Genomic DNA, 20,124 nt, shown 5'->3' with positions numbered 1-20,124 from the left:
GAGAAGTTCTCTACCCGGATCTCCTTGCCTTCTGTGCATCCTACCTTTTTTACAACCATACCATTGTCTTTATCCCATCCTCACCCTATTTTATCAACATTTAACTTACCACTGGGATCTCTCCCTCTTCTTTCAAACATGTAACCATCACACTCATCCGAAGGAGCCATTTCTCAGCTCTTGCTTTTTGCCTATCTATAGGCCCATCTCATTATTTCGCTTTGCCTCAAAACGTCTTGAACAGCATGTCCACTTCCAGCTGTAATTTGATTTCTGATCACACCACTCTACTGAAACTGCCTAAACCAAAGTTACAAAATGATCTGCTAACTGCCAAAGCCTCCTAACATTACTCTGTGCTCATCCTTCTCAACCTGTCCTCCACTCTTGACACAGTAGACCACTCTCTTCCACTACAAATTCTTTCATTCCTTGACATCACTGACTTGGCCCTCTCCTGGATCACCTCATACTTCACTGACCAAACATTTAGTGTCTCCCACTAACACAACACCTTCCTCACTTACCCTCTTCCTGTTAGTGTCCTACAAGGCTCTGTCCTAGGACCTCTGCCTAAGACAGCTCATAGAATCATAACGTTTTCAGTAACACTTTTAAGCAGATGACACTCAAATCTGTCTCTCTGGCCCAGATGTCACAACTCTGCTATCCAGAATCAAAAATTGTGTAACAGGTATGTACTCTTTGCTTCCCTTGCATGTTATTAATGTCAGCATAGAGAAAACTGAATTAATTATCTTCCCCATCTCACTCAAACCCCACTCAACCAGACATATTAATCAGCATCAATGTGTCATGTACCCCCTAAGCTTAAGATGCACCATACCCAGGACAAACATGAGCTTGTGATCTCATAGGTAACAGACCGTGGAACAGAGTAAAATATCATATAATCTAAACAAAAAGAGGAAGGGACAACCTCAACCTGACCACTAGGACAAGCCCTGGTCAGGTTGAGGTTGTCCCTTCACCTCAATGAAGGTGGACCCCTGCCTTTTGCCTCAGCACTAACTCTAGCAACTAAATAAGAAAAACACTAATGAGCAAACAAAAACACAACTTAGCGTTACAGCAGAGCTTCTTCCACCATGAACATATCCTCTCTCAACATAGACTAAATAAATAGAGTAAATAATCAGCAACAACCAGACCCAAAAGCAGACTTAAATAGTGATCAAGGCAATACGATTTAATAGATAGAGTTCCACAAACTTCTAGAGAGAGCATCTGCTTTGACATTTTTACAACCAGTGTGATATGTGACAGCAAAGTCAAAGTGAGAAAAGAATAATGACCACCGAGCCTGTCTAGGGTTAAGTCCCTTAGGAGACTCCAAATATACCAGATATTGGTGGTGAGTAAAAACTGTCATCTTAGGCTGACCCCCCCCCCCACCAAAAGATGCTGCCACTCCTCAAAAGACCACTTAATAGCCAAGAGTTCCATGTCCCCAGTATCATAATTCTGTTTAGCTGAAGCAAATTTTCATGAAAAAAAAAACACTAGGATATAGATTTTTCAACTCATTAGTGCCCTGAGACAGAAGTGTTCCCACTCCCACCTCTAAAGCATCCACCTCCACACAAAAAGTTTAGAAAAATCAGGCTGAATAAGAACAGAAGCAGAAGAGAAATATGCCTTCAGAATATTGAAAGCTTTCACTACACTTAAGGAGCACTCTGAAGAAAAGGCACCCTTCTTGGTCATATCTGTCAAAGGCTTCACAATCACTGAAAACCCAAATATAATCTGGGGGGGGGGGGGGCGTCGCTTGAAGAACACTGAGACGAACGCTGTTGTTTAGGCTCCGCTCGGCAAGGGCACTAAAAAGCAATTAAAAGCATCGGCAGAGGGAGGAAAAATCACCCCAGAGAACCCAGCAACACACCTGAGGTGACCTTTTTCTCAGCACGAGGTACAGCCGCTGACATGGCTGCTGCAGAGACTTCTCCCTCCGGCGTTCGAGCGGTGATGAGAGGCGGCCGCGGGGACCATCCATCAGAGAAGGGAAATCAGCAGAGAGCCGCCGGGAAGAACGGCACAGCAGGGGACACCTCTCCGCAGCAGGTGAGAGAGCCCGATGAGGAGAGGGGAAAGAAGAAGGGATGCACAGAGGCTGAACTTTCTCCCATAAAGATGGTGCCGGCCACGCTGTGTCAAGAGCATGCATCTCCCTCCCCCACAAGCAGCCCAGAGAAGCAGAGACAGAGAATGTCTCCTGCTGAAGAATTAGAAAATACCCCTGATATACCCCTCGAGAAAGCTGAAGGGAATGTTATAAAAAGCTTCTCTGCAGACCAGCGACAGAAATGTACATTAAAGAGATAGTAATGGCTCTCAGTGACACCATCCACTCGGATATTAAGAGCCTAACCTCCAATTTAAATGCATCAGTTTCAGAAGTTAAAAGTCGAGTGGAAAAAACAGAAAACAAACTGGAAGAAATAGTCAAATCCCACAACTCACTTATTGACGCTCACTATGAATTAGAAGGAACAGTATCTAAACTCCAAAGCAAATTAACAGATCTTGAAGACAGAAACAGATGCAATAACGTCAGAATCAGAGGAGTGTCAGAAAAGGTCTCTAACGCAGAAATCTTCAATTATGTTACGCGTCTGATGAAGAAGCTCCTCCCCAATACCCCCGAACAAGAATTAATGATCGATAGAGTGCATCGGCTTCCACGCCCAAAATGTTTACAGGACGACAGCCCCAGAGACATAATAGTGTGCATTCATTACTTCCGCACCAAAGAAGCCCTGATGGGCGCAACTAGGAAAATGACATTGCTTCCGAGCCCATATGACAACATCCGTATCTTTATAGATCTATCGCAAGCGACAGTGGAGGCGAGAAGAAGCTTTGCGCCTGTCACCATAGCTATGAGAAACGCCGGTATTGTTTACAGATGGGGCTTCCCCACCAAACTAATCGTAAACAAATAAGAGGAGACACATATATTTCTAAATCCACACGATGCGGCCCGTGCCCTCAAATCTTGGGGAATACAACCACAGCCTACAGTGCGCACCCATGCACCCGAGGGCCCCAAAAGAAACCGCCAGCCTTCCACCAAAGGCACCTCAAGCCCAAAATAAAACATCATTTCCTCACCCTGCTGTTAAAGTACACATTACCATGACTGCCCACTCGCCCATGCCGGACACTCCACCCCCGAATGCGCATACAAGTGTTAGCTTGCTATGCTACCTTCGCGTTCCTTGTAACGTCCTTTCCATTTATCACAAAAACTGGTCCTTCTACTCACGGGAGGAGACGCCGGAAGGACTGTTATGTTTGGTTTTATTGTTATCATTTTATTTCAGGCATCCTTGATTTCCGCAGATACTCAGATGTCCAAGAACAAGCAATACCAACCTCGTCATGGCTCTGAAAATTCTCTCTATGAACGCCAATGGCCTGAACTCCCCATATAAAAGACGTGCCGTTTGGAAGGACTCACTCTCATACGACACGGATATAGTATGTATCCAAGAAACTCACTTATTGGAAACAGACACAGGATATATGACACAGAACAAATTTCAACAAAAAATTTTCGCCTGCGCCCCTAAAAAGCATGCAGCGGTTATGATTGCCTTTAAAGAAAATGTATTATTTGTGGTAGACAAACAAATATGTGATGTGAAAGGTCGTTACTAGAGATGAGCGAACGTACTCGTCCGAGCTTGATACTCGTTCGAGTATTAGCGTGTTCGAGATGCTCGTTACTCGTGACGAGTACCACGCGATGTTCGAGTTACTTTCACTTTTATCTCTGAGACGTTAGCGTGCTTTTCTGGCCAATAGAAAGACAGGGAAGGCATTACAACTTCCCCCTGCGACGTTCAAGCCCTATACCACCCCCCTGCAGTGAGTGGCTGGCGAGATCAGGTGTCACCCGAGTATAAAAATCGGCCCCTCCCGCGGCTCGCCACAGATTTGTTCTGACATAGAGGAGGGAAAGTGCTGTTGGTGCCGGAGCTGCTATAGGGAGAGTGTCAGGAGTATTTTAGGCTTCAAGAACCCCAACGGTCCTTCTTAGGGCCACATTTAACCGTGTGCAGTACTGTGGAGGCTGCTCTTTGCAGTGTTGCACTTTTTTTTTTTTTTTGTATATCGGCCGTGCAGAGCATTGCGCCCTGCAGTAATTATTCATACTCCAGGGCCAGAAGTGGTGGTTAGGCAGGGACAGAAGACATATATTGTGAGGCAGGGACAGAAGACATATTTATTGAATATAGGCAGTGGGCCTTAGCAAAAACATTTGGGGAAAAAAATCTATTTGGGCTGCCTGTGACTGTCCAGTGTACTGGGTCTGTGCTGGGTGTAGTTGTCCTCCTAATTCATACGCAGCCAGCTAAGTGTTACAGCAGTCTTGCGCAAAATTACTTCCTGGCTCTGTGTTGGCTGTTAAATCACCGCTGTATTCCAGTCCACAGTGCAACAGTCTGCAGTTATTTGACATACTCCAGGGCCAGTAGTGGTGACGCAGAGAGAGAAGACATATACAGTGTATATAGGCAGTGGGCCTTTGCAAAAACATTTTGGGAAAAAAATCTATTTGGGCTGCCTGTGACTGTCCTCAGTGTTCTGGGTCTGTGCTGGGGGTAGTTGTCCTCCTAATTCATACGCAGCCAGCTAAGTGTTACAGCAGGCTTGCGCAAAATTATTTCCTAGCTCTGTGTTGGCTGTTAAATCACTGCTGTATTCCAGTCCACAGTGCAACAGTCTGCAGTTATTTGACATACTCCAGGGCCAGTAGTGGTGACGCAGGGACAGAAGACATATACAGTGTATATAGGCAGTGGGCCTTTGCAAAAACATTTTGGGAAAAAAATCTATTTGGGCTGCCTGTGACTGTCCTCAGTGTTCTGGGTCTGTGCTGGGTGTAGTTGTCCTCCTAATTCATACGCAGCCAGCTAAGTGTTACAGCAGGCTTGTGCAAAATTATTTCCTGGCGTTCCGTAAGCGAAGTCAACCTCCAACCACAGGCCAATAAGCGGCACATTTAATTACAGCGTTCTGTTTCTGCACTACTGATAATACACCATGCTGAGGGGTAGAGGTAGGCCTATAGGACGTGGACGCGGCCGAGGACGCGGAGGCCCAAGTCATGGTGTGGGCACAGGCCGAGCCAGTGCGGTGGCCAGGGGTAGAGGCAGGGCCAGACCAAATAGGCCACCAACTGTTTCCCAAAGCGCCCCCTCGCGCCATGCCAACCTGCAGAGGTCAAGGTGTTCTACGGTGTGGCAGTTTTTCACAGAGACGCCTGACAACCGACGAACAGTGGTGTGCAACCTTTGTCGCGCCAAGATCAGCTGGGGAGCCACCACCACCAGCATGCGCAGGCATATGATTGCCAAGCACCCCACAAGGTGGGACGAAGGCCGTTCACTGCCTCCGGTTTGCACCACTGCCTCTCCCCCTGTGCCCCAACCTGCCACTGAGATCCAACCCCCCTCTGAGGACACAGGCACTACCGTCTCCTGGCCTGCACCCACACCCTCACCTCCGCTGTCCTCGGCCCCATCCAGCAATGTCTCTCAGCGCAGCGTCCAGACGTCGCTAGCACCACTGTTTGAGCGCAAGTACGCCGCCACGCACCCGCACGCTCAAGCGTTAAACGTGCACATTGCCAAATTGATCAGCCTGAAGATGCTGCCGTATAGGCTTGTGGAAACGGAGGCTTTCAAAAGCATGATGGCGGCGGCGGCCCCGCGCTACTCGGTTCCCAGTTGCCACTACTTTTCCCGCTGTGCCGTCCCAGCCCTGCACAACCACATCTCCCGCAACATTGTACGCGCCCTCACCAACGCGGTTACTGCCAAGGTCCACTTAACAACAGACACGTGGACAAGCACAGGCGGGCAGGGCCACTATATCTCCCTGACGGCACATTGGGTGAATTTAGTGGAGGCTGGGACAGAGTCAGAGCCTGGGACCGCTCACGTCCTACCCACCCCCCGAATTGCTTGCCCCAGCTCGGTGGTGGTATCTGCGGCGGTGTATGCTTCCTCCACTAAACCACCCTCCTCCTCCTCCTCCTCCTACGCAACCTCTGTCTCGCAATCAAGATGTGTCAGCAGCAGCACGTCGCCAGCAGTCGGCACGGCAGCACAGCGGTGGGCAAGCGTCAGCAGGCCGTGCTGAAACTACTCAGCTTAGAAGAGAAGAGGCACACGGCCCACGAACTGCTGCAGGGTCTGACAGAGCAGACCGACCGCTGGCTTGCACCGCTGAGCCTCCAACCGGGCATGGTCGTGTGTGACAACGGCCGTAATCTGGTGGAGGCTCTGCAGCTCGGCAGCCTCACGCACGTGCCATGCCTGGCCCATGTCTTTAATTTGGTGGTTCAGCGCCTTCTGAAAAGCTACCCACACTTGTCATACCTGCTCGGAAAGGTGCGCTGGGTCAGAGCACATTTCCGCAACTCCAAGACGGACGCAGCCACCCTGCGGATCCTGCAACATCGGTTTAATCTGCCAGTGCACCGATTGCTGTGCGACGTGCCCACACGGTGGAACTCTACGCTCCACATGTTGGCCAGACTCTATGAGCAGCGTAGAGCTATTGTGGAATACCAACTCCAACAAGGGCAGCGTAGTGGGAGTCAGCCTCCTCAATTCTTTACAGAAGAGTGGGCCTGGTTGGCAGCCATCTGCCAGGTCCTTGGAAACTTTGAGGAGTCTACCCAGATGGTGAGCGGGGATGCTGCAATCATTAGCGTCACCATTCCTCTGCTATGCCTCTTGAGAAGTTCCCTGCAAAGCATAAAGCCAGACGCTTTGCACTCGGAAACAGAGGCATGGGAAGACAGTATGTCGCTGGATAGTCAGAGCACCCTCATGTCTATATCTCAGCACGTTGAGGAGGAGGAGGAGGAGGGGGAGGAGCATGAGGAGGAGGGGGAAGAGACAGCTTGGTTCACTGCTGAGGGTACACATGCTGCTTGCCTGTCATCCTTTCAGTGTGTATGGCCAGAGGAGGAGGAGGAGGATCCTGAAAGTGATCTTCCTAGTGAGGACAGCCATGTGTTGCATACAGTTACCTTGGCACACATAGCTGACTTCATGTTAGGATGCCTTTCTCGTGACCCTCGCGTTACACGCATTCTGGCCACTACGGATTACTGGGTGTACACACTGCTCAACCCACGGTATAAGGAGAACTTTTCCACTCTCATTCCCGAAGAGGAAAGGGGTTCCAGAATGATGCTATACCACAGGGCGCTGGTGGACAAACTGATGGTAAACTTCCCATCCGACAGCGCTAGTGGCCGAAGGCGCAGTTCCGAGGGCCAGGTAGCAGGGGAGGTGCAGAGATCAGGCAGCATGTACAGCGCAGGCAGGGGACCATTATCCAAGGCCTTTGCCAGCTTTCTGGCTCCCCAGGAAGACTGTGTCACCGGTTCCCAGTCAAGGCTGAGTTGGCAGGAGCACTGTAAAAGGATGGTGAGGGAGTACGTAGCCGATCGCACGACCGTCCTCGGTGACGCCTCTGCCCCCTACAACTACTGGGTATCAAAGCTGGACACGTGGCCTGAACTCGCGCTGTATGCCCTGGAGGTGCTTGCTTGTCCTGCGGCTAGCGTCTTGTCAGAGAGGGTGTTTAGTGCGGCTGGGGGAATCATCACGGATAAGCGTACCCACCTGTCAACCGACAGTGCCGACAGGCTTACACTCATCAAGATGAACAAAGCCTGGATTTCCCCAGACTTCTCTTCTTCACCAGCGGACAGCAGCGATACCTAAACAATACGTAGGCTGCACCCGCGGATGGAAGCATCGTTCTCTATCACCATCAAAAACGGGGACCTTTTTGCTTCATCAATCTGTGTATAATATTCTTCCTCCTCCTCCTGCTCCTCCTCCTGAAACCTCACATAATCACGCCGAACGGGCAAATTTTCTTAGGCCCACAAGGCTCAGTCATATAATTTTTGTAAACAATTTTTATACGTTTCAATGCTCATTAAAGCATTGAAACTTTCACCTCAACCAATTTTTATTTTAACTGGGCTGCCTTCAGGCCTAGTTACCAATTAAGCCACATTAACCAAAGCCATTAATGGGTTTCACCTGCCCTCTTGGTTGGGCATGGGCAATTTTTCTGAGGTACATTAGTACTGTTGGTACACCAATTTTGGGGGGCCCTCGCCTACAGTGTAATCCAATTAATTTTTAGCCCACCTGCATTACAGCTGACGTTACATCAGCTGTGTTGGGCACTGCAATGGGATATATTTATGTACCGCCGGTGGGTTCCAGGGAGCCACCCATGCCGTGGGTCCACACGGAGTTGTAACTGCATGTGTCCACTTCTAAAGAACCCCAGTCTGACTGGGGCATGCAGTGTGGGCTGAAGCCCACCTGCATTAAGCATGACATTACCTCAGCTGTGATGGGCAATGCAATGGGATATATTTATGTACCGCCAGTGGCTTCCTGGCACCCACCCATGCTGTCGGTCCACACGGAGTTGTAACTACATGTGTCCACTTCTAAAGAACCCCAGTCTGACTGGGGCATGCAGTGTGGGCCGAAGCCCACCTGCATTTAATCGGACGTTACCTCAGCTGTGATGGGCACTGCAATGGGATACATTAATGTACAGCCGGTGGGTTCCAGGGAGCCACCCATGCTGTGGGTGCACACGGAATTCCCATTGCGGAGTTGTACCTGCCTGTGACTATTTATAAAAAAACGCGGTCTGACTGGGGCATGCAGACACCTTGACAGAATGAATAGTGTGTGGCACATAGGTTCCCCATTGCTATGCCCGCGTGTGCAGCTCCAGATGGAGGTGGCACAGGATTGGATTTCTCTATGCTTCTGTACAGCATTGTGGGCTATCGCCCCGCCCCTTTTAAAGAGGGTCGCTGCCTAGCCGTGCCAACCCTCTGCATTGTGTGCCTGCGGTTCCTCCTCATGGCTGACGCACCTATAAATAGACATGAGTGTGGCGTGGCATGAGGGCAGCTGAAGGCTGCGCAGGGACAGTTTGGTGTGCGCTGTGGACACTGGGTCATGCGGGGGGGGGGGGGGGTTGGGCAGCATGTAACCCAGGAGAAGTGGCAGCGGAGTGTCATGCAGGCAGTGATTGTGCTTTGTTGGAGGTAGTGTGGTGCTTAGCAAAGTTGTGCATTGCTAATGAGGGCTTTTCAGAAGTAAAAGTTGTTGGGAGGGGGGGGGGGCCCACTCTTCCCGCTATTGTGGCTTAATAGTGGGACCTGTGAACTTGAGATGCAGCCCAACATGTAGCCCCTTGCCTGCCCTATCCGTTGCTGTGTCGTTCTCATCACTTTCTTGAATTGCCCCGATTTTCACAAATGAAAACCTTAGCGAGCATCGGCGATATACAAAAATGCTCGGGTCGCCCATTGACTTCAATGGGGTTCGTTACTCGAAACGAACCCTCGAGCATCACGATAATTTCGTCCCGAGTAACGAGCACCCGAGCATTTTGGTGCTCGCTCATCTCTAGTCATTACATAATTCTAGTAGGCTCCCTAAATAACACTCCTCTCACATTAGTTAAGGCATAATCAGAGCCATAAGGGCCCTATATTCATCTCCCACAGCTAGGGTATTGGTGGATGGTACACTATCAGATCCCCTACAAATAACAAATGGAACGAGACAAGGGTGCCCACTTTCGCCTATTCTATATGTTCTCGCAATTGAACCATTAGCAGAAAAAATACGTATGTCCCCCGAAATAAACAGTATTCCAGCAAATTTAAGACAGCATAAAATTGGATTATTTGCTGATGACGTCATACTAACCACGTCCCGTCCCCTGGAATCTTTGAGAGCCGCACACAAAATCCTAGAAAAATTTGCTGAAGCGTTCTTATATAAATTAAATGTAGACAAATCACTCATCTTAGTCATACACTTATCTTAAAATTTGAAAACAGCTATTCAATCTGAATTTTCATTTATATGGAAAGAGAAATCTATACCATATCTGGGGGTGGAATTGACAGCCTCTCCCAAAGATTTGGAAAACGCGAACATCCTTACACTGCTTAATGCTACGCAAAGGGAAATAGACCATTTAACTAAACTAAATCTGACGTGGTATGGAAGAATCATGTCATATAAGATGAAAATCTTACCAAAGATTATGTATTATTTTAGGGTCCTCCCAATTCCTCTCTCAAATACCTCCCTATCCGGCCTACAAAGACAACTAAATAAATACATATGGGGGGGAAACCCCGTATAGCCCAATCAATTCTAGCGTTACATCAGAAAAATGGCGGAGCTGACGTGCCAAACCTAAAAATTTATCAAAGGGCTGTAGTGTTAAACCAAATCAAAAAGTGGATGAATAAAAGCATGTCCCTGGGATGGACAGGAATAGCAAAAGGTCTCATGGGCGGAGTCTCAGGGCAAACCCTTTTATATGCTGTATCCATATCCGAGGTACATAATTCACCGAACTTATCATTACAACTACCAGAGCTGTCTCCTCCCATGATGGCATCAATGGAGGCGTGGAAAGATCTTACACAAAAACTGGCCTCAAATGACAGTTAAAAAAAAGCCCCCTCTACCTCTCGAGACCTTGTGCCTTTTCCTGCCAGACCTTGCGTTAAGGGAATGGTTGACGAGAGATATAAAGAAGTTAGACGATCTAGTGACTGAGGAAGGCCTAAAATCATTCTCAGAAATTAGCTCCAAGTTTCAACTACCACAAAAAGAATACTTTACTTACAGTAGAATAAACTCCTTTCTACAAAAAAACCTCTTTACATAACCTACAAATCCCCACTACAATAATTAACAGAATCACCTCTGGAAAAATAGATGACAAATCAGAGATAAGATGGTTCTACTATATACTGTCAGACAATATCTCTCCAAAGAAGAAATCACATATCCTAAACTGGGAAAAAGAATTAGGAGAAACAATATCCATAGAATCATGGGAAAAGGCCTATAGAACCTCCTTAAAATCCACTAAAGGGTTAGGGATTCTAGAAACTCAAACGAAACTCCACCTAAGATGGTATCTCTCTCCCTCGCTATTGGCAAACAGATTCAAAATGGGAACGGGTCTATGCTGGAGGGACTGTGGGAAAAAAGGAACCTTGTCTCATATTTTCTGGTCCTGCCCCAAACTAAACAGATTCTGGAGAGAAATCCTAAATGAAATGTCAAACACTTTAAAATGCTTAATTCCCAGAGAAGCCAAACTAATCCTGCTTTTAATAGGCCTCGATAAATTCCCTCCAAATACAAGATTCTTATTGGGTCACTCTCTTATGACAGCAAAAACTGTAATTGCTAAACATTGGAGAGAACAATCCCCTCCAACAAAGGAGTTCTTAGGTCGGATGGCAGAACAATGCACGTATGCGGGATGGTATGCAAAGTGAAAGAATGCTATGGGAAAATAGGAGGAGATCTGGGCTATATGGAAATCTAAGCATTAAAACAAGCTGCATATGGATTTCTATGTGATGCCGATTATCTATTATTCATGTTCTGTTAATTCTTATTCAAAATGCACACAAAAGAAAATACCTAGCAAAGTTATACTGTTTGTAAAAATTTTATATACTAAGGAAACCATCTGGTTGGAGTTACTAAGTTGTAATAATATAGAAGAATATTAATAAGTGTATATTAATGCTCAGAATTGTACTATCATAATTCTTCACGTGTCAAAGTACTATTGTTTTCTATGACCAACTTTGCAATAAAAAATGAATATGGTAAAAAACAAAAAAAAACAAATATAATCTTACAGTAGTAATTAGCAAAACCCAAAAATCTTTAAACTGCCATACAAATTTTTAGGCTGCACCCAATCTTCAATGGCCCATACCTTGTCCAGGTCCATTTTAAAACCCTGTGCATTATGTAACCTTCTGCACAGCAAAAGAAAATGTCTCGGTTTTCGCAAACAGTTCATTCTCCCAAAGTGTTTGCAACACCTGATGGACATGTGAAACATGTAAAAAACAATCATGAGAATAAATGAGGACATCATCCAGGTACATCAACACAAAATGCCCATTGAAACTTTGAAGCATCTCACTGATGAAAGCCTGAAACACTGCAGGAGCACTGGTCAAATTAAAAGGCATCACTAAATTTTCAAAATGCCCTTCTGGGATATTGAAGGTAATTTTCCACTTACCCCTTCCTTGATTCTTATTAAATCATATGCTCCATGCAAATTTAACTTGGAGAAGAAACTGGCACCCGTTAACTGGTTGAATAGGTCAGGTATAAGTGGTAATGGATACAGATTGCGTTTAGTAATCTTATTAAGTTCTCTGAAATCTAAACAAGGCTGAAAACCCCCATCTTTTTTTAACAAAAAAAAAAAACAAACGGGTGGATAAGGCAACTTTGAAGGACATATGTGTCCCTTCTTGAGGCTGTCAGTAATAAAATCTTTGAGGGCCTGTTGTTCTGGACCAGACAGGTTGTTTATACAACTCTTAGGTAATTTACAATTTGGGACAAGATCAATAGCACAATCACCTTCCCTATAGGGAGGTAATTTATCAGCCCATTCTTCAATGAAGACATTTAAAAAATCGCTAATGAATTCAGGAAATTCTTCCATCTGCACAGATGAAATATTAATCGACATGCAGTCTTGCCAGCATGCCGAATTTCACTTAATAATATCCTCCCTACCCCAATCAATCACAGGATTGTGTAACCTTGGCCAGGGTAATCCTAACACCACCTGCGTAGGGAGAGACTTCATGACAAATAAACAAACTTTTTCAGTATGAAACAACCCAATCCTCAAACAAAGCTCCGGAACACAAAATTTTAAGCATCCTCAAGAGAATGGAGCAGAATCAATAGCAGACACAGGAATGGGAGAGGCCAAAGGCTTAAAGTATAGTCCCAAACTTCTAATCACATCAAGCTGAGAAAAATTAATCGCAGCTCCACTATCTAAAAACACCATCACCAGAGAATTACCTGTGCTAAGGACAATCTCAGCAGGAAAAACTAGCCTGTAAGATGATACCCAGACATCTTGCGGAACCGGAGGAACCTCCCCCTTAACCTCTGGGCAAGCTAGTTTTCCAGCTGGAACTTTCAGAGTGAAGACACTTGAACAAAATAACCGATGTGTAGTGGAAACCCAATATTTCTATATTTTGGACTGTGGGCCTTTGGTAGTGGACATTTGTGAATTTAACATTCTGTATAACCAAATGTCATGTTTGCCTTCTGTTCTTACATTTATGCAATATGCAATACTTCCTCTTATGAAACTTCTGTTCTCAAAACGCTGACAAGATAATATATAGTATAAACACGTTACATTTTCCATCTGTTTTGCAACTTTGGAAGACAGTATAACTCAGACATGGACAACCGCAGTCTGAAACAGCTACCGGAATAATTACCCAAGCAATTTTACTGGAAACGTATGCAAATAACATGGGAGGTCTATGCTATTACTAACTCATGATGTAACAGCCAATTATATCGAAGGAACCACACGTGGGCCTAAGACAACCCAGTCATTTCATCCACCACCTGATGGCCAATCACAGATGACCGGAGGATGGAAGAATTGCAAGATGCTTATCCAATAATTAAACAATACGTTGTATCTATGTAATCTTTTGACCTGCCCAGATGTTAAACTTTAAAAGAGGCAACACTCCCAACATTAAAGGAGAATTGAGGAAGCTATACATGCTGAACCTTGTGTCAGTGTGAAAACTTCTTATGCGCATTATCAATTCAGAGTTAATATGGAAGGGTGTAAACATTCCAAATTGAGTAAGCCGTGGTTCCACAAAGGAATTCCACGTCAGCTGGTGGCCCGTACGGGGAGTGATCGATAGGTTCCATAGAGCTCGGACAGAAGACACGGACATATGCGACCTTGCACTTGGTGGGCCCAAAATATCATCAGAACACGGTAAGATAAATTAATTATCTATACCTGTGTGGCTGAGTTCAGGCTCGCCTATGTGCCGTGTCAAGGCCGAACGATTTGGATCCGCACGACATGTATTTATAAGTCTCGATCACTCGATAAGAACCTGTCATAAGATATAAAGGAATGTTTACATGCCTGTTGTCTTGAGAGTAATGGTCGGTTGGCAAGGTCAGTGAGTTGCCTTAAGGGGGAGGAAGACCCTGTATAGGGGCTCCTTGCTCGGGTCAGGTTTGGTGTCTAAAACCTTAGAGTAAGGGGACCTGTCGGGGTAGTTTGACTAAGGTGTCCCTGCTCGGGTCAGGTTTGGTGTCTAAAACCTTAGAGTCAGGAAACGGTCAAACGTCTGGACAGGCACCGCTGCTCCGGTAGAGTCTGGTAAGAGACCTAGGAGAGAGGGGCTGCCAGACAGTATCCCGAGGGGCAGTTTAGACTAAACCAGCCGTACTGGTGCTCCGTCTATTTGTCTGTCTAATTGTGTGGGTATACCACCCATGTCTTGCCCAAATTGCCAAAAAGGATTGTTATTGACAATAAGTACCCTCGGATGGGAGATCTGTAGTCAGAATAATCCCTACCCCGCCCACCGCTGTGGTTACAGTCCACTGTTTGAGGATGGTGGTCCACAAATATTTGTTTATCGTTTAAATGTCCACGAGTAGATCCCTCCGTCTGAGGGTAGATTAATAAACTGTGTAGCGACAGAAATGCTAGAGACTCTAGTGCGGGGCATACTGTGTCCGGCGTTAGAGGAGACTTCTATAATCATGAATCTGACAGCCATGATTGAAATTGAAAGGCAACAAACATTGTACCGAGGTCAATTCTTACACCCTCCAGAAAAGTGTGGAAGGGGTGGAGAGTCAAGTTATCATTGATTAATCAAGCAATCTTCCTGTGTGCTCAAAACGTCCTACCTGTCAGTTTTATAAAGTTAGTGTGCTTGTCTGTTGTGTAGAGCTAAACCAGCTGAGTTGTTATATAGAAATAGTCTGTTTGTCTGTTATATAGAATTAGTATCAGTCCTGCTCAACTGTAAGAAGGGATTGTTAGCAATGAGAATGCATTGGCTGGGTTATAGCCAAGATTAATACACCGTACACAGCGGCGCGCTGTGGGTTTGGACTTTGTAGGTTGCATGTTCATTATTGGATCCCTTCTAGTAAGGCAGACTACTAGACTGTGTTGCTGTTGAATTGTTAAACGTTGAAAGTATAGGCTTGTGCCCGTAAGTGAATGTATAAAAAGGGTTAACTGAATGTGTTTAGGAGAAAAAAAAAAAAGGCTGCTAACTACATTTAAAAAGAGGAAGTGCTGTAACTCTGAATAGAAGTGAAGCAATTCTTGTGCTGTAACAAATAACTACTGTTGGATGTTAAAACTACTCGTATGTTTTGTTATGTAATCTAATCTTTGTAATACTCCCGTCACACAAATGTAAAAAGTTATATGCCACTCACATCCTGAGGGGGCTCTTAAGAATACAAACTGTAACAGACTGCGTAGCCCACCATGCCCACAAGAAAATACATCTATGTTTGCCAAGTCCCCAATTCAATTGTAACCACATACAATGTTAGGTGGTCACCGCTGTGAACATAATATTTATGCATTAGACGTTAGAATTTCCCTAAATGTCAGAAAGACGAAGAGAAGGTGGGCTGAAATGGCGTCTGTATCAGCACATGCCAAAGACACCAGCGTTCAATATAACAGTTTAGTAAATAGGAAGAATTGCAGTACATTACCAATCAGATGGAGATGCCCGGCATCTAAGACTGCATCTGCCCGGTCGCCGGAAGTCTGGGACAAAAACTGTTGTAAAAGTAAAAATTAGCCACGTTCTCCCTTGTAATCCTGTCTCTAGGCTGTCACGGGAGGGAGAGATTCTGAAAAGAGGAAGTTACTAGCCCTGACAACGTCCCAGCACCAGTAAAGTACATTTGCAGACAATATAAAATAAATAAATAAACTACAGGGAGTAAGAGAAACTGCAGAGAAGCCAAGGAATAGGAAACAAGCAGGTAACGATAAGGCCAGGTATCCACAGGAGGAACAGGGCAGATTGACCCGTAATTTGTAAAATGTAAATTGTGTGATGCATAAGACTTTATCTTTATTGGGGTGTGATGTGTATCCAAGTACTGCCAACCTTGAATGAGAGAATAAGGAAGTAAGGGATTAGCCTGATTCAGAGGGGTGGAGCTAGATGATGCAAGAACACGTCTCTTATCCAAGGAGGGGGTAAGAATCATAGATAGCCAGAAGAAAAAGTTTTGTTTTTTCCTCCTGTCTCAAACTCAGCTTTCCACGGTTCCTGACAGCTACAAACAAGACAGACGTAGGGAAATTGAATGTACCGACCATGATAATATATACGAGACCCAGATACACATATATAAAAAAGAAAAAAAAAAAAAAGGGTGAAGGGTCAGCCACGCATCTTAGGTGCTGTGTGCTGATGTTTTGGAAAAAACTGCCAACCGGCCACAATTTCACTGTTAATTTCTCTTGCAGAAGGCTGTAAGGCCTGGAGGCCTCCAAAGACTAACCAAGTTCTGCAGGCCATACCCGTACATACACCCGCTGCCGAATTCCGCACCTTTCTGGGCCTTGTTTCATACTGCCGCCCATACGACAGTATTGACACAAAAGCACGGAGGACAACCACGGCCACTGAGATACTACGCCATGAGGGTGGATCCAGTGACTCGAGGAGCTCCCTCATGTGTTTGTGCGGTGGCAGCAGTACAGGCAATGGTTGACAAATCTTCTAAGTTGGTATTGGACTACCCCCTAGTGGTCCACACCCCAAATGACATCCAGAACATACTCATGCAAGTGCAACCCAAGCACTTATCTCTGGCCTATTAAATCCGGCTACAATGTGCTCTTTCCATGCCTCCCCCATTATTTCTTCCCAATGTTGTAATACCTTGAACCCGGCTACTCTTCTTTTAATCAGGTATTCCGGTTCAAACGGGGGAGGGGAGGCATAGGTGATCTGAGTATGACAGATCAGCTATTTTTTTTAAGTTTTTTAAGATTCTGTGCAACAAAAATTCTGACAAAAACTGTTATTAGAATACACTGTTAATGATGCATATTTTGAGTTTTCTTTTGTAGATGGTACCAGGGTGAGGATTGATGACTCCGAACCAGATATGCAGAGCTTACACAACAAGATGTCCTAAACGAAGAAGCTCTGCTTCCGCATGTCTCAGGGCAAGAAGCGGAACCGGAGGCCCTCACTGAGGCGTGTGGAGTGGTAGAAGGTAAGACGGCAACTCTTTACACTGACTCCTGGAATGCATTTGGCATAGCTCATGATTACGGCCCAATATGGAAGGCCAGACAGCTTGTTATCTCAGTAGGACAGCCAATTAAGAATGGTGCAGCGGTGCAGAGTCTCATGGAAACCCTACTACTACTACCTGGCAATGGAGAATTCACACCGATTTCTACAATGGAGAAGCGAGAGATGACACCCTCGCCGACAACACAGCAAAGGCAGCGGCCCTCAAGCCATGGAAGAAAGAAGAATAGATACTGACAGCATGAGTCAGTGACAAAAACTTTGGACTTTGATAAAAACTTTGGACTTTGATAAAGACTTTGATATGTCAAGGACTTTACAGTTACAAGTCAACGAGGAAGGAAAGCAAATGGGCTAAAAGACGGGAGCAACAGAACAGGACGGCGTATGGCGAACAATCAACAGAAATCGCCTACAGAGGTCCCTGTCCCCCATGATGGCCCAACTGGTACACAGAATCAAAAGCAGCGATGACGTCGACACTGAACAAGAATGGGTGACACCTAGGTTCTCTGTAGCTGCTGCATCATTTGTCCAGTTAGCATGATCTTTGCCATATGCGAGTCCGGACAGAAGTAAGGTGGCCATATTACACTCGCCTTGACCACTCTACCCATTTCAGGGATTGCCAATTTGATCACATTCAGCTCACACCTGTTGGGGAGTATGAATATGTGCTTGATGTTGCTTGAGTCTTTTTCAGGTTGGAGGCTCACCCTGATACTAAGGTAAATGAGCAGATAACCACACAGAAGCTCATGAATGAGGTAATCTGCAGATACAGGGTACCGGAAGCGAATGAGGTAAACGAAGGTACACACTTCATAGGTGAAATAATGTGACATCATGTCTGGGAAGTAATTGGACAGGGGAGTGTGCCTTAGTGAAGCCCTTATGCTCCTCCACATCCTGTCAGACAGCATTGAAGATAATGAGGTTACCCCCAATAGTTACTCTATCTTGATCCAACTCTGCTGTGTTCTGTAGTTATCCTGTCATGTTGGTCTACCCTTGTTTTCTGCATAGGTACGACGGCTCTTTCCAGTCTTGTCACTAGGTAGTGTAGGGTCAGGGTAGGCGGCCTGGACGTGTTCACCATCAGGACTATCTCCAGGAGAGACATTGGTGTGGGTGAAGATCAGGGAGTCCCAATCCGTGCGTACCTGTGCATACTACTAGTATTGTAACAGCACATTAGAGTGAGAAGAGAGGCTCCTGGTGATAGTTTTGACCCACACATGTACGTTGACGTCATAAGACAGCCAAGGGGGGTACCTGACTAGTTTTTAAAAATTTTCCTGATCATTATGGTGAATAAAATGTTGACCAGATTAATTATGTTTATTACAATTAAAAGTGATTTATAAGTTATACTAGAGACGCCTTATAGGGACTAGTCGACCAATAGGACCTACCTCGACTATGACTTTTCAAAATAGAATGGCACTAGGTACGATTTTAGCCAAAAAAGGGAGTGTCTGTTAGATGATAGGGTTGACTTGTACCTACATTCCAGACAACACATGACCCGCGGGTAAAGACGCAGTTGCCATTAAGAAGCTGACCGCACAAACTAAAAAGAGCTTACCTTAGTCTGTTTTCCTCAGTAAGGTACCTAACGGGAGAAGGAAAAAATATATATAAAATAAGTTTTGAAACATTATGTATTTAGAACACGGTGATAGGTTTTCGCTAAGATTTTGCTTTATTTTATCTGCAGTGCACTCTGCTCATGCCATGCAACATGCCAGTGTTACAACGCCCCTGGTCCTGTTACCTTGCTGCCTCTGGAAAAGGGAAGTGGGAATAATCACCTGGTAGCTCTTTCCTTCCAGACTAATATATATGATAATGCACGTACTAATAAGATTCAGTCATGTTGATCAGTCATTAGATGGTCCTGACTTTGCACTCGTTGATGAATCGAGGTAATGTCAAGAAGGCGGGGTTCTATACAAGTTATGCAGTGTTTACCTGAAATAGTAAAAGTCGCACCTCTCCTAACCTAATGCCTCGAGATCCCAGGTGGTAGCCTAGACCTCCACATGTACCAAAAGACCCGATTGCCATGAACCCACACCTAGGTATCAGAGGGGCATTTACAGCCTAAGCGACAGTTGTGAAAGACCGCCACGCTACTGAGTTTTCAGAACGTTCTACACAAGAGGTTATTCTGATAAGGAAGTTATTAATTATATTTGTCACCTTTATAGTCATCCTAATTTCTGTTTGTCGTTGCATACAGTGTATTCCGACCCTGATGACTACCTGGTCCACCTGTCTCACTACGATGTCCAACAAAAAGCCCACTGTCAGCGCAAACGTCGTCATCATGGATCCAGAATACGATGATGTCAAACCATCCTATACCCCCATGACAGCAATAGCTCCAGTGTACAACACAATGCGAGTCTAGGGTCAGCGGTGGGGGTGGGACGGAGCAGGGCGAGTTTAGTGAAACAGATAGTTTCAAGGGGGGTCTGTAGTGGAAACCCAATATTTCTATATTTTGGACTGTGGGCCTTTGGTAGTGGACATTTGTGAATTTAACATTCTGTATAACCAAATGTCATGTTTGCCTTCTGTTCTTACATTTACGCAATATGCAATACTTCCTCTTATGAAACTTCTGTTCTCAAAACGCTGACAAGATAATATATAGTATAAACATGTTACATTTTCCATCTGTTTTGCAACTTTGGAAGACAGTATAACTCAGACATGGACAACCGCAGTCTGAAACAGCTACCGCAATAATTACCCAAGCAATTTTACTGGAAACGTATGCAAATAACATGGGAGGTCTATGCTATTACTAACTCATGATGTAACAGCCAATTATATCG

Source organism: Eleutherodactylus coqui, chromosome 9 (assembly GCF_035609145.1).
Source record: "Eleutherodactylus coqui strain aEleCoq1 chromosome 9, aEleCoq1.hap1, whole genome shotgun sequence".
Lineage (NCBI taxonomy): Eukaryota > Metazoa > Chordata > Amphibia > Anura > Eleutherodactylidae > Eleutherodactylus > Eleutherodactylus coqui.
This window is presented reverse-complemented; position numbering follows the sequence as displayed.